A 16,357-nucleotide genomic window follows, 5' to 3' on the forward strand; every position below is an offset into this window, starting at 1 on the left:
CATAATCATATACTTTCCAATGGTTTCCTCTTCCAAAGAATAAACATTCTTTGTATTATCTGAGAATGGAAAAAAAAAAGACATTTTTTTCTGCAGAAAATTGACACCATGAATAAGACCTAAGAAAACAATCAATAGGAAGAAATATAAGATAAAATGAAACATAAGTTTAAATGGAGGCAGGTAAAGTATTTAGAGTGTAAGAAGTCATTATCCTGCTACAAAAAAATGCCATTTGAACAGCAAATTCTGAAGGCTGATCTTCATGAGTATAATATATGCTAATCGAGTAAGCATATGAATATTAACATATTTATTCATATGTTCAATAATGATTGCGTGTCATGAAACTATGCCCAAAATTATTTCAGAAGTGTGAAGTGTTAAACTGATAGTTAAAATATTAATATGCAACAGTGCTGGCAAAAGATAATGCGCTGTTTATAAAAGGTAAAATGACCATTAGCTGACACATTTTGAACTTTCTTGAGAAAAAAGTTAATGCATAAGAAGCACAGAATTTCTATTATAGGAAAATCATACACTTCCTAGTTTTAAAAAGTGATTTTAGATTTATAGAATAGTTGTGAAGCAAGTATGGAGTATTCCATATGTTGTGCACCTAGTTTCCCTAATTATTAACAACGTACATCAGTATGGTACTTGTTATGATGAACAAAAAAATTGACATTACTATTAACAAAAGTTCCTGATTTAATGAGATTTCCTAGATTTTAAAATATAATGTATACTTTTTTTTTGGTTCCATGATCCAGTCCAGAATCTACAATTAGTGGTCATGTACCTTTAAGGTTCCTCTTGACAGTGAGTTTCTCAGATTTTCCTTATTTTTTTTGTTGACTTTGATAGCTTTTGGTCAGATATTTTGTAGGATGTCCTCAATTAAAATTTGTCTGATTTTTTCATTATTAGACCGGTATTATTGGGAGGTTTTAGAGAAGATTACAGAGATAAAGTGCAATTTTTATCTCATTGAAAAAAGATACACATAGTTTCTGGTCTTATACTTAGGTTTTTAATCCATTTAGAGTTTATTTTTTTATAGAGTGTGAGAAATGTTCTAATTTCATCTTTTACATGTAGCTGTCCAGTTTTTACATTACTTTTTGAAGAAATTTTCCTAATTTTATATTGCCTCCTTTGTTATAGATTAATTGACCATATGTGCCTGGGTTTATTTCAGGATTTTCTACCACGTTCCATTGATCTATATGTCTGTTTGTGTGCCAGTACCATAATGTTTTGATTATTGTTGGTGGGAATGTAAATGGGTACAGCTTGTATGGAAACAGTATGGAGGTTTCTTAAAAAGCTAAAAGTAGAACTACCATATGATTGAGCAAGTCCACTTGGGCACACATCCAAAGAAAATGAGAACACTAATTTGAAAACTTACATGCACCCCAATGTTTGTAGCAGCATTATTGACAACACCTAAGATATGGAAGCAACCTAAATGTTGAGAAAGATAAATGGATAAAGAAGATGAGGTACGTGTATACAATAGAATATTACTTAGCCATAAACAAGAATGAAAATTTACCATTTGCAGCAACATGGCTAGAATTGGAGGGTATTATGCTTAGTGAAATAAGACAGACAGAGAAAGACAAAAATTGTATGTTATCACTTACATGTGGAATCTAAAAAATAAAATGAATGAATATAACCAAATAGAAAGGCTAATAGGTACAGAGAACAAACTAGTGGTTTCTGGTGGGGAGGGAGATGGGGACAGGGGCAAGACAGCATTAGGGGATTAAGATGTACAAACTACTAGGTATAAAATTAATAAGATACAAGAATGTAATGTATATCACAAGGAGTATAACCAATATTTTATAACTTTATGTGGAGTATAATCTGTAAAAATATAGACAAATATAGATATGTTGTACACCTGAAACTAATATATCATTGTAAATCAACTACACTTCAATTTAAAAAAAAAGATGTGGGCAAAAGAAAGGATACATATACTCAGTGTGACCCATCTTTGTTGATGTTTACCTAGGTCCTTGGTTGAGATAGTGTTTGTCAGATTTCTCTGCTGTCAAGTTACTCCTTTCCCTCCCTTTTCTACCCTATGTTATTTGGAAAGAAGTCATTGTGTACATCACATATAATGGGGAACAAGTTATGATCTACTTCCTCAAGCTTGGAGTATCTACATAAATTGGAATTCTGTGGAATACTTTTTTCTTTTTCATCATTTATTTATCAAAATATAATTCAATACTACTTGTTGTTCAAAGTGTTCCAGCATTGGCTGTTGAACTGTCTTTTTTAAGAATCATATTTTATAAGATTTTGCAGTTGATGTATAGAAATGCAATTGAATTTTGTGTTTAAATTTATTTTGCATTAATCAACCACCTTAAATTCTTATAAAATCTAATAATTTATCAAATAATTCTTTTATTTTTAAATTTTTTTCATAGGACTTTCTGAAGTTATTCCACAATATTATTTTTTGATTGTTATTTTCCCAATACAATTTTTTTCTACTGTACAGCATGGTGACCCAGTTACACATACATGTATACATTCTTTTTTCTCATATTATCAGGATCCATCATAAGTGACTAGACATAGTTCTCAGTGCTACACAGCAAGATCACATTGCTAATCCATTCCAAAAGCAATAGTTTGCATCCATTAACCCCAAGCTCCCAATCCACCCTACTCCCCCCCGCCCCAGGTGACCACAAGTGTATTCTCCAAGTCCATGATTTTCTTTTCTGTGGAAAGGTTCATTTGTGCAATATATTAGATTCCAGACATAAGTGATATCATATGGTATTTGTCTTTCTCTTTCTGACTTACTTCACTCAAGATGAGAGTCTCTAGTTCCATCCATGTTGCTGCAAATAGCATTATTTTGTGTTTTTTATGGCTGAGTAGTATTCCATTGCGTATATATACCACATCTTCCTAATCCCATTATCTGTCGATGGACATTTGGGTTGTTTCCATGTCTTGGCTATTGTGAATAGTGCTGCAATGAACATGCGGGTGCATGTGGCTTTTTTAAGGATAGTTTTGTCTGGATATATGCCTAAGAATGGGATTGCTGGGTCATATGGCATTTCTGTGTATAGTTTTCTAAGGTACCTCCATACTGATCTCCATAGTGGTTGTACCAGCTTACATTCTCACCAACAGTGCAGGAGGGTTCCCTTTTCCCCACACCCCCTCCAGCAATTGTCTTATTGTTTTCAGAGTACCTGCTTTTGCCTCTTTAGATAGATTAATTCCTAGGTGCTTTATTGCTTTTGATAGCATGGTAAACAGGATGGTTTCCCTAATTTCTCTTTCTGATCTTTCATTCTTAGCATATAGAAATGCAATCAATTTCTGTGTATTAATTTTGTATCCTGCAACTTTACTGAATTCATTGATGAGCTCTACTAGTTTTCTGATAGCATCTTTAGGATTTTCTTTTCTTTTCTTTTCTTTTTTTTTGTCTTTTCTTGGGCCGCTCCTATGGCACATGGAGGTTCCCAGGCTAGGGGTCTAATCAGAGCTGTAGCCACCGGCCTACACCACGGCCACAGCAACGTGGGATCCGAGCCACGTATGCAGCCTACACCATAGCTCACAGCAACGCCAGCTCCTTAACCCACTGAGCAAGGCCAGGGATCGAACCCCAAACCTCATGGTTCCTAGTCGGATTCGTTAACCACTGCACCATGACGGGAACTTCCTAGGATTTTCTGGGTATAGTATCAAGTCATCTGCAAACAGTGACAGCTTTGCTTATTCTTTTCCAGTTTGGATTCTTTTTTTTCCTTCTCTCATTGTCATAGCTAGGACTTCCACAACTATGTTGAATAAAAGTGGTGAGAGTGGACATTCTTATATTTTTCCTGATCTTGGAGGAAATTCTTTCAGCTTTTCACCATTGAGAATGATGTTAGCTGTGGGTTTGTCATATATGGCCTTTATTGTGTTGTACACTTTCTTGAAAGTTTAATCATAAATAGTTGAATTTTGCCAAAAGCTAAGAAAAGCTGATTCTTAAATGTATATGGATTTGCAAAGTACCAAAACTTACTACAAAGCTAAAGTAATGAAAATGAACATGATCCTGGCATAAAGATAGACACATAAATCAAATAAATAAAATTGAAAATCCAGAAATGAACCCATACTTCTAACATCAATTGATTTCATCAAGACGGCCAAGTCACTCAGTGGGGAAATGAATAGTGTTTCTGCTTTTTTTTTTTTTGGTCTTTTCTAGGGCCGCTCCTGCAGCATATGGAGGTTCGAAGGCTAGGGGTCTAATTGGAGCTATAGCCCCTGGCCTATGCCAGAGCCACAGCAATGCCAGACCCGAGCCACATCTGCGACCTACACCACGGCCCACAGCAATGCTGGATCCTTAACCCGCTGAGCAAGGCCAGGGATCGAACCCACAACCTCATGGTTCCTAGTCAGATTCATTAACCACTGAACCGTGATGGGAACTCCATGAATAGTGTTTTTAACAATGGGTACTGGAACAACTGGATATACAGAAGACTCAAGCTGAACATGTGACCTGACTTTCTTTTTTGAAATAAGGGCCAATTATCCATGTGTTTTGTGGGCTGCACCTGGGACTAATTTCCTACAGACTTAGGAAGCCTGAAGATACTTACTTGCTTTACTACAATTTAAGTAGGCAGGAGGTTTTTCTTTGGAGCATTGTTTCTTCATCTGGTAGAAAGTAAAATAGTCAGCAATACATTTCCCAAGGTTGTAGTTGGGAAAAAGCAGTAATACGTTAAGGACGATGTTTCTGGTGGCATTTGACATGCTATGTTGAACTTCTAAAAAAGATCAGATTAGTTTTCATTATAGTAAATATCCCCCAAACAACACATTTCCCAGTGGCGACCAAACAAAATTCAGGGGATTAAAAAATATGATTAATATTAATATATTAATTACTTCCCAGGAAGTTTTTGCCAGCTGATATCTGATGACACAGTTTGTGCTGGTAATTGCAGAGTTCAGGAAAAATTTTTTGGTGAGGTAGTTGTCTAAAACATATAAAGAATTCTTTTTATTTATTTGATCTTTTTGTCTTTTCTAGGGCCGTACCCGTGGCATATGGATGTTCCCAGGCTAGGGGGTCGAATCAGAGCTGCAGCTGCCAAGCTACACCACTACCATGGCAACGCGGGATCTGAGCCGCATCTGCAACCTATACCACAGATCATGGCATTGACAGATCTTTAACCCACTGAGTGAGGCCAGGGATTGAAGACGCATTCTCGTGGATACTAGTTGGGTTTGTTTCCACTGAGCCACAATGGGAAGTCCTGAAATAGTCACCCTTGAAGTAGTTTCCAGGGAACTGGTTTATGACAGGTAAAGGGCTAAGGGAATGAGGCAGGAAGCCTGTACTTTGGAGCTCTGCCACAACAGGGAAGGATTACATGATGAAGTGCTTGATCCAGTTCAAATTCATTTTATAGGGTAATTCAACAAAGGAGTAACTATGGTCTCTTTAGGAACTTGGAGTAACTATGGTCTCTTTAGGAACTCTATCTATAATAATGGTCAGTTTACCATCTCCCCAAATCTCAAAATCAGAGAAGGAAAATGAGGAGACACATCTTTAAGCATACTGCCAAAACCAGGACTGGAAAGGAAGGATAAATGTCTTTGTTGTAAGTATGTCAGGCACATATAGCGTTTTGCTTCTTTCTGAAAAGAACCTTGTTCAGTTACTCGGGATTCATTAAATGGGAGAAGGGCCCCACCATACAACCTTTCCTCAACAAAACTGTTGGCTTCTCCTAAGAACTCAAGATTCCCCTTGACTCTTCATTCTTTTCACCTCACTACAAACCACCACAAAATCAAGGGATAACACTCTTAAAACATAATAATGATCGAATATATTTGAAATATAATTTAGTCTAACTTTCTGAGGTCTACTCTTCCAAGAAGAAAGCTGCTCTTTTGTGTTCTCTATTGTTCACTCTCTTTCTCTCTTTGACAAATGAGGGACAAATGCTCAAGGATAAATGCTCCTAAAATTTTCAAATGACAGTGCAAAACAGATTCCTTAAATTATGGATTGGAGCTCTGGGATGTAGGGTTTGAGAGGAGGAATCTTGCCAAAGAGCCCCATCATGTTGAGTCCCATCACTTCAATATTAGGACCCCAGCTCTAACAAAATGTCTAGGGTATCACAGGCGCTGGAAATAATTTTGCCGACTTACATCAAATTCAGAATATCCCCAAAATCTAGAACTTAATTGTCTACTCATGTCCTTAGGCGATTACGACTTATTTATTCACGGCTGCCTTCTGGGGAATGAGAAACTTTGTGAAACCCTTACCTAATTGAAATGAGTCATCTATGAGGAGAGTGAAAATGCCGGAGAGGTAGTTGAATAGGACGAGTATGATGTAGGCAGAAGTACTTCTGGTAAACAGAAAGCTCAGCAGGTACATGAGGGGAATGGCAGACCAGCCATACAGCAAGAAGATCAACATAGTGTCCAGAAAACGGTAATCTGTGATGTAGATATCCAATCGGCCGTATTTGAACACTCCCTGAAACATAGAAAATGCAGATATAAAGGCAAGGGGAAGTGCAAAAATAATTCAAACCATGACACTTAGAGAAGGAGATAGCCAGTTCTATCCTTAGTTAGTACAGACGTATTCATTAATTAAACCAAAATACTTCTTTTAAAAAAGGCCTTAGCTATGAGCATGATGTAAGATACGTTTTTTCATCAGAGGATAATCCAGTGAACAGAACCACTATAATTCCTCCCCATTTTTAAACACAGGACAGTTTTTTTTTTTAAAATCCATAAGCAAAGTCATTATACTTTCCCTTAATAATCCTAATAATCCCAATTCTCAATTTTCCCAGCCAGGAGGTTATTTCTCTAAAGATTTTCCCTCTGACTACATCTTCTCACTGCTACCTACTTTCAAACTGGGTTGCCTGGTCCTATTCTATGTCCCCACTCCCATTACACTCACCGAAGCAACTCTGGGGATTCTTTTTAAAATTTTTCTAATAGAAATTGAAAACTAGACAGTGAAGCACAAAATTCGAGGGGCCTAAATTGATTGGATGGTGGTGGTGGAGAGGAAAGTGTAGTTGTTAAAGGAAATAAATTTCTGGAAATCCCTGTCTCAGTAATTGCAGTTTTCCCACAAATGTCAAAAGTTGTCCCTGTGTTCAATTTCACAATGCTGTAGCAGGACAATCAAGAAGTAAACAGTAAGGTAAGCTGAGAAAACTCACAATGTAATTAAAGACTGATGTCCTTGATGGTGGCAGCAGTTGCAATGGAAAGGAACATATAATTATGCTTATTTCATTTCTGAAAGAATATAATGTAAACACCATGGGTAATCAAAGTTTGGATTATCTGGAAATCCCTGTTTTGAAGGCTTATAACTCTTCAATGTCACAAATCATAACCTATTTCAAAGAAAAGTCAAATGCCGAGTTGGATAAATAAGCAGTATACTCTCTTCTTGAACAAGAAGGCCATGCATTATGAATGTAGATTCTACCCAAATTAACCTATAAATGAACATGCAAACGAGGTGTTTAAGTACTATGGTAGCCACTTTACTATGAAATGTATACATGCCTAGCATAAAAATTAATATTGTAAAAATGGCCATACTACCCAAAGCAATCTACAGATTCAATGAAATCCCTGTTAAATTACCCATGACATTTTTCACCGAACTACAACAAACAATCCAAAATTTATATGGAACTACAAAAGACCCAGAATTGCCAAAGCAATCCTGAGGAACAAAAACCAAGCAGGAGGCATAACTCTCCCAGACTTCAGACAATATTACAAAGCCACAGTCATCAAGACAGTGTGGTACTGGTACAAAACAGACATTCAGACCAATGGAACAGAATGGAGAACTCTGAAATAAATAAATAAACCCAGACACCTATGGCCAATTAATCTTTGACAAAGATCAGTTTGGGTGGTATGGCCATTTGTACAATATTAATTTTTCCAATACAGGAGCATGGAATATATTTCCATTTCTTTACATCTTCTTTAATTTCCTTGATTAATGTTTTATAGTTCTCAGCATATAAGTCTTTCACCTCCTTGGTCAGGTGTATACCCAGGTATTTGATTTTTGGGGGTGCAATTTTAAAGGGTATTATATTTTTGTGTTCCTTTTCTAATATCTCATTGTTAGTATACAGAAATGGGACTGATTTCTGAATGTTAATCTTATATCCTGCTACTTTGCTGAATTTGTTGATCAGTACAAGTAGTTTTTGGGTTGAATCCTTAGGGTTTTCTATACATAGTATCATGTCATCTGCATACCATGATAGTTTTACCTCTTCTCTTCTTATTTGGATGCCTTTTATTTTTTTTGTTTGTCTGATTGCTGTGGCTAGGACTTCCAATAGAATGTTGAATAAAAGTGGTGAGGGTGGGCATCCTTGCCTTGTTCCAGATTTTAGTGGGAAGGCTTTCAGCTTTTCTCCATTGACTATTATATTTGCTGTGTTTGTCATAAATGGCTTTGATTATGTTAAGGAATGTTCCCTCTATACCCACATTGGTGAGAGTTTTTATCATGAATGGGTGTTGGACTTTGTCAAATGCTTTTTCTGCATCTATTGAGATGATCAGCGGTTTTTGACTTTTCTTTTGTTAATGTGGTGTATGATGTTGATTGATTTGCAATATATTGAACTTTGTAGTATATTCTGATGTCCGGTAACATGATTCTTCATGCTTTGTACTTTTTACTCACTTTGCTTTGGCTCTTTGAGGTCTTTTGTGGCTCCAAATAAATTTTACTATTATTTCAAATTTAATACTAAATTTTAGCATTAAAAATGTCATGTGAAAAAGTGTGAAAAATGTCGTGAATATTTTGATAGGAATTGCATTAAATATGTAAATTTCTTTGCATAGTAATAATTAAAAATAATAATTCTTCCAATCCATAAACGTGGAATATCTTTCTGCTTATTTCTGTAATCTTTAATTTCATTCATCAGTATCTTGGAGAACATCCATGGGCACTTGAAGAGAATGTGTATTTTATTGTTTTGGGGTGTAATGTCCTGAAGATAATAGATATCTAAGTCCAACTGGTCTTATGTTTCATTTAAGCCTCCTCTTTCCTTATTGTTTCCTTATTGATGAGGATGGATGATCTATCCACTGATGGAAATGGGGTGATATTGTCCCCTACTTTTGTATTATTGTCAATTTCTTCCTTTATGTTTGTTAATATTACTTATATATGCAGGTGCGCCTATATTAGGTGCAAACATGTTAACAAGTGGTATATCCTCTTCTTTTTTTTTTTTTTTTTTTGGTATATCCTCTTCTTGTATTGATTCCTTTGTCCACTTAGGTGGGTCTGGTTTTGATCCATCAGCCATGTTTTGCCTTTTTATTTGTTAAGCATTTTAGAAATTGAAGTTTAGTTAATTTAAAATATTGTTTTATTGTCAGGTGTACAAAGTGATTCAGTTATACATAAATCTATATTCTTTTTCAGATTCTTTTCCATTATAAGGCATTATAAGATATTGAATATAGGTCCCTGTTTTACACAGGAGACCCTTGTTATTTATCTATTTTATATATAATGGTGTGTATATGTTAATTTAAAAATTATAATTTATCCACCCTCCTGCTATGCCCTTTGGTAAATGTAAGTTTGTTTTCTATATCTGTGAGTCTATTTCTGTTTTGTAAATAAGTTCATTTGTGTCATTTTTTAGATTTCTATGTAAGTGATATCATATGATTTGTTTTTGTCTGATGTGCTTCACCTTAGTATGATAATCTCTAGGCCCACACATATTGCTACAAATGGCATTATTTCATTCTTTTTTGTAGATGAATAGTATTCCATTTTATAGCTGAATAATATTCCAGTGTGTGTGTGTGTGTGTGTGTAAAACATCTTTATCAATTCATCTATCAATGGAAATTGGATATTTAGGTTACTTTTCATGCCTTGGCTATTGTAAATAGTGCTGCTATGAACACTGAGGTGTACGATGGGAATTCGAACTATCTTAATCTTGAAGGCATGTCCTTGCATAGGAGTGTCCCTATACACAGTACATATGCCCACTGTCTTTGGTAGGAGAGCTGGATCTGAAGTGACCATGGGTTGCATCTTACCCTGGAGTGTGCTGGCAGCCACTGCCTTGTTGTGAGGTAGGCCTTGAGCTGGAGGGGCTAGAGCCAGAGCCAAGTGCAAGATGGGTTCTCCTATGCTGTTGTGGCTTGGGCCATGGCCTCAGGGGCTGGAATAGGAGCCCTGAGAGAGAGGGTTTCTCCTGGATATGAAGGAAGTCTCCACTTTGTTTTGGGATGTGTCTTGGGGCTACACTTTTCTGCTAGTTTCACTTTTTCCTTGCTTTGTGCACTTTGGTTAGAAATTGGGTCCATATAGGAGGTATGGCTACTGAGTTGGCCCTACCACCTCCCAAGTGTGTTCCCTGCTAGGGCAGTGGGTCCTGAGCAGATGTTTTTCCTTCCTTCCTTCCAGACTCAGTGTGGATGTTTCTTTTTAGTCTGGATTGTAGAAGAGCTGTTCTTTTAGTCTCTAGGTTGATTTAGTTAGTTGCTTTATATATAGTTGTAATTTTGATGCATTTAAGAGGGTAGGCGAACCTAGTACCCACCTAGTCCACCATCTTGATCCAGGCATCATTACTGTTATACTTATCTCTTCATGTGTATGTTGGTTTGTCTGGTGTAGTTTAATATTGAAGGATTTCTTTCAGGATTTCTTACAGAGAAGGTCTGGTAACAGATTTAGTGAGTTTTCCTTTATTTGGGAATGCCTTATTTTATTTATTTTATTATTTTATTTTACTTTATTTTATTGTAGAAGTAACATGACACCATATCTATACTGTTAATTTTTTTGACTTACATACTCTTATAATGTATGTCTTTTTTATTATTATTAAAGTATAATTGATTTACAATGTTTTGTCAAGTTCTGTTGTACAACAAAGTGACCCAATCACACATACTTCCCTGTGCTGTACGGTAGCATCTCATTGCCTATCCATTCCAAATATAACAATTTCTATCCAAAAATACCCCCAAATGCCCATCCATCCCAATCCCTCCCTTTCTCATTTGGGAACCCCTAGTCTGCTCTTCTAGTCCATGATCTGTTTCTGTTTTTTGTTATTTTTAGATAGGATCATCTGCTCCATATTTTAGATTCCACAAATGAGTGGAATCATATGGTATTTGTCTTTTTCTTTCTATCTTACTTCGCTTAGTATGAAAGTCTCTAGATCAATCCTTGTTGCTGCAAATGGCATTAGTTTGTCTTTTTATGGCTGAGTAATATTCCATTGTATATATGTACTACATCTTAATCCATTCATCTATTGATGGATATTTAGGTTGTTTGCATGTCTTGGCTATTGTGAATGTATCTTTTTCAATGAAAGTTTTGTCCGAATATATGCCCAGCAATGGACTTGCTGGATCATATGGTAGTTCTATATACAGTTTCCTGAGGTACTTCCATACTGTTTTCCATAGTGGTTGTGCCAATTTGCATTCGCCAACAGTGGAGGAGGGTACCTTTTTCTCCACACCCTTGCCAGCATTTGTTATTTGTTGGCTTGTTAATGATGGCCATTCTGACCAGTGTCAGGTGGTACCTCATTGCAGTTTTGATTTGCATTTCTCCAAAAATTAGTGATATTTTGCATTTTTTCATAGGCCTGTTGGCCATCCATATGTCCTCTTTAGAGAAATATCTATTTAGATCTTCTGCCCATTTTTCAATTGGGTTATTTTTTCTTTGTTTTTAATTTGCCTGGGTTGTTTGTATATTTTGGAGATTAGGTCCTTGTCTGTTACATTGTTGTCAAGGAATTTCTCCCATTCTATGGGTTATCTTTTCATTTTTTAATGGTTGCCTTTGCTGTACAAAAGCTTTTGAGTTTGATTAGGTCACATTGGTTTATTTGTGTCTTTATCATCATTATTCTAGGAGGTGAATCAAACAAGATGTTGCTGTGATTTATGTCAAATAGCATTATGCCAATGTTTCCTCTAGGAGTTTTATAGTATCCGGCTTAATATTTAGGTATTTAACCCATTTTGAGTTTATTTTTGTATATGATATTAGATAGTGTTCTGCTTTCATTCTTTTACCTTTAGCTTTCCAGTTTTCCTAGCACCATTTATTGAAGAGGCTTTTTTCCACTCTATGTTCTGTCCTTCTTTGTCATAGATTAGTTGGTTTACATCTACATGGATTTTTGGTTTTATATCTGGGCTTCCTATCCTATTCCATTGGTCTATATTTCTCTTTTTGTGCCAGTACCATATTGTTTTGATGACTGTAGCTTGATCCCTCCCTTTTCATTTTTCTTTTTCAGTATTGCTTTGGCTATTTGTGGTCTCTTGTGGTTCCATACAAATTTTAAAATATTTGTTCTAGTTCTGTGAAGAATGTCCTTGGTAATTTGATAGGGATTGCATTGAATCGGTAGATTGCCTTGGGTAGTATAGTCATTTCGACAATATTGATTCTTCCAACCCAAGAGCATGGTATATCATTCCTTCTGTTTGTGTCATCTTTGATTTCTTTCATCAGTGTCTTATGTTTTTCAGAGTAAAGTTCTTTTGTCTCTTTAGGTAGGTTTATCCCTAGGTATTTTATTATTTTTGATGTGATTTTAAATGGGACGGTTTCTCTGATTTCTCTTTCTGATCTTTCACTATTAGTATATGGAAATGCAATTAATTTCTGTGTATTAATTTTGTAGCCTGCAATTTTGCCAAATTCATTAAAGAATTCTGTTTTTTGGTGCTTTCTTTAGGGTTTTCTAGTTATAGCATCATGTCACCTGAAAACCATGATAGTATGACTTTTTCCAATTTGGATTCCTTTTATTTCTTTTTCTTATCTGATTGCTGTGGATAGGACTTCCAAAACTATGTTGAATAATAGTGGTGAAAATGGACATCCTTGTCTTGTTCCTAATCTTAGTGGGAATGTTTTCAGTTTTTCACCATTGAGAATGAAGTTAGCTGTGGGTTTTTCATATATGTTTTTTATTATGTTGAAGTAGGATCCTTCTATCCCCACTGTCTGGAGAGGTTTTATCAGAAGTGGGTGTTGAATTTTGTCAGAGGAATTTTATGCATATATTGACATGATCATATGGTTTTTATTCTTCAGCTTATTGGTGTGGTCTATCACATTAGCAGATTTGCAGATATTGAAGAATCCTTGCATCCCTGGGATAAGTCCTACTTGATCATGATGTTTGATCATTTTAATATATATTTGAATTTGGTTTGCTAGTATTTTGTTGAGGATTTTTGTTAATCAGTGTTATTGGCCTATAATTTTCTTTTGCTGTGGTATTTTTGTCTGGTTTTGGTATCAGATTGGTGGTGGCCTCATAGAATGAGCTTGGGAGTATTCCTTCTTCCATTATTTTTTGAAAGAGTTTCAGAAGAATAGGTGTTAACTCTTCTCTGAATGTTTGATAGAATTCACCTTGTAGCCATCAGGTCCTAGAGTTTTGTTTTTTGGAAGGTTTTTAATAATATTTTCAATTTTGTTACTTTTGATTGGTCTGTTCATATTTTCAATTTATTCCTTTTTCAGTCTTCATAGGTTTTACCTTTGTATCAATCTGTCTATTTCTTCTAGATTATAGTAGTCTCTTATGATCCTTTGTATTTCTGTGGAGTCAGTTGTAAAATCCCTTTTTCATTTCTAATTTCATTGATTTGAGCCCTCTCTCTTTTTTTTCCTGATGAGTATTCTAAAAGTTTATCAATTTTGTTGGTCTTTTTAAAGAAACAACTTTTGGTTTCATTGATCTTCTCTATTGTTTTCTTTGACTCTATTTCATTTATTTCTGCTCTGACCTTTATAATTTATTTCCTTCTGCTAATTTTGGCTTTGTCTGGTCTTCCTTCTCTAATTGTTTTAGGTACAAGTTTAGGTTGTTTATTTGAGCCTTTTCTTCTTTCTTGAGGTAAGACTGTATTGCTTAAAATTTCCTCTCAGAACTGCTTTTTCTGTGTCCCACAGGTTTTGGGTTGTTGTATCTTCATTGTCATTTTTCTCTAAATATTTTTTGATTTCCTCTTTGATTTATTTAATGATCCACTGGTTGTTCAGGAGCATATTGTTTAGCTTCCAGGAGTTTGTGGTTTTTGCTGTTTTTTTTTCTTTCTTGTAGTTGATTTCTAGTTTCATGGCATTGCGGTTGGAGAAAATGCATGGGTTAATTTTGACTTAAAAATTTATCAAGGCTTGATCTGTGGCCCGAAATGTGATCTACCATGGAGAATAATCCATGTGCACTTGAGAAGAATGTATATTCTGTTGCTTCGGGATGGAATCTTTTGTAAATATTAATTAAATCTATCTGGTGTAGAGTATTGTTTAAGGCCTGTGTTTCCTTTTTGATCTGTTGATTCCATCTGTCTGGATGATCTGTCTCTTGATATAAGTGGGGTGTTAAAGTCCCCCACTGTTATTGTGTGGCTGTTGATTTCTCCTTTTATGTCTGTCAGCAGTTGCTTTATATATTGAGGTGGTCCTATGTTAGGTGCATATATATTTACAATTGTCATATCTTCTTGGATTGATCCTTTGATCATTAGAAATGTCCTTTGTGTCTTGTGATTTTCTTTATTTTAAAATCTATTTTGTCTGATATGAGTATTGCTACTTCATTTTCCTTTGATTCCCATTTGCATGTAATACTTCTTCCATTCCCTCACTTTCAGTCTGTATGTGTCCTTGGATCTGAAGTGGGTCTCTCGTAAATAGCGTATATATTGGTCTTGTTTTTGTATCCACTCGGCCATTCCATATCTTTTGGTTGAAACATTTAACCCATTTACATTCAGTGTAGTTATGGATAACTATGTACTTATTGCTAATTTGTTATTTGCTTTGTTACTTTGAGTCTTTTTTTTCTTCCTTTCTTTTGTTGGATCAGAGATGCTCAATGGTATCCTTGATTGTTGAACAGAGCAATAAATATTGCATTTGTCTTCACCTCAATGGAAACTGCAACAATGCATAATCATATACAATCTTTGTCTTTTTTATTGAATTATATTTGATTTACAATATTGTATATTGTGTTAGTGTCCATTGTACAGTGTTAGTGTCCATATATATATGTGTGTATATATATATACAGTTATTGTCCATATTCATATATATATATATACACATATATGAATCACATGTATAATATATATCTATGGCTGGATCTGCCTTCACTGTGTACACACTGGCAATAGCCTCTGTGGTTTGGCTTAGAACAAATTCCAGACACCCCCTGGTATGTCTCTGAAAAGCTAGACTGAACTTCTGACCTGATCTCAAGCCAGGCGGCATTGCAGAGTGATTGAGTATGGGGCATACACCCTTTTGATCGGGAAGTGCAGCAAGGTGCCCTGATTATTATTAGTAAGCCAGCACACATGCACTCCTCACAAGAAGAATCAAGCTTTCTTCAGCCCCTCTGTCTGTCCCAGTGGATTTCCCAGGAGCTTCCTCAAAGAGAAGGTTTGCCTGTGTGGACCTTCTCTCCTTTACAGATCCATCTCAAGTCATGTCCTGACACCACCCTTTTTTTCATCCTGCTCAGTTACATGGAGATTTTTCTTGCATCTTTAGTCATACAGGTGATCTGCCTGTTTTCTATGAGAATTGTTTCACATATAGATGTATTGTTGATATATTTGTGGGGGGAGGTAAATTCCATTTCCTCCTATACCACCATCTTGATTCCCCTCTTGATGGTCACTTCTTCAACTTGCTACTGAGAATTTTTGTACTTATGTCCATCTGTGTTTTTTTCTTCTTGTGTCTTTGTCTGATTTTGGTATCATGATATGCTGGCCTCATAAAATGAGTTTTGAAGTGAGACTATATATTATCCTTAAGTATTCTTAGCATATTTATCAAAATTGGCCAAGTCATGGATCCTAAATTATTTCAAGTTTTTGAAATAATTTTTATTATTTAACCTTAAAGCCATGTATTATAAAGATGATTACAAAACCCAATCTGCTCAATAATTAAACATTATCCTTATAAAAAATCTCATTTACAAATCATGAAATATTTTTAATATGACTAATCAAACCTTTAGAAATATTGCTATAATAATACACATCACTGTAAGATTCAGAAATTATCTTGATTCCAACATTCTCACCATACATACATATTACATGAGTTGTTTGAGAGTGGTGAGGGAAGATAATGCTGCCATAAGAAATGCCCATTTACTCTGTCAGTTCCTGTAGTGTCAGATATAAA

The sequence above is a fragment of the Sus scrofa genome, chromosome 3, assembly GCF_000003025.6.
Source record: "Sus scrofa isolate TJ Tabasco breed Duroc chromosome 3, Sscrofa11.1, whole genome shotgun sequence".
In the NCBI taxonomy this organism is placed as follows: domain Eukaryota; kingdom Metazoa; phylum Chordata; class Mammalia; order Artiodactyla; family Suidae; genus Sus; species Sus scrofa.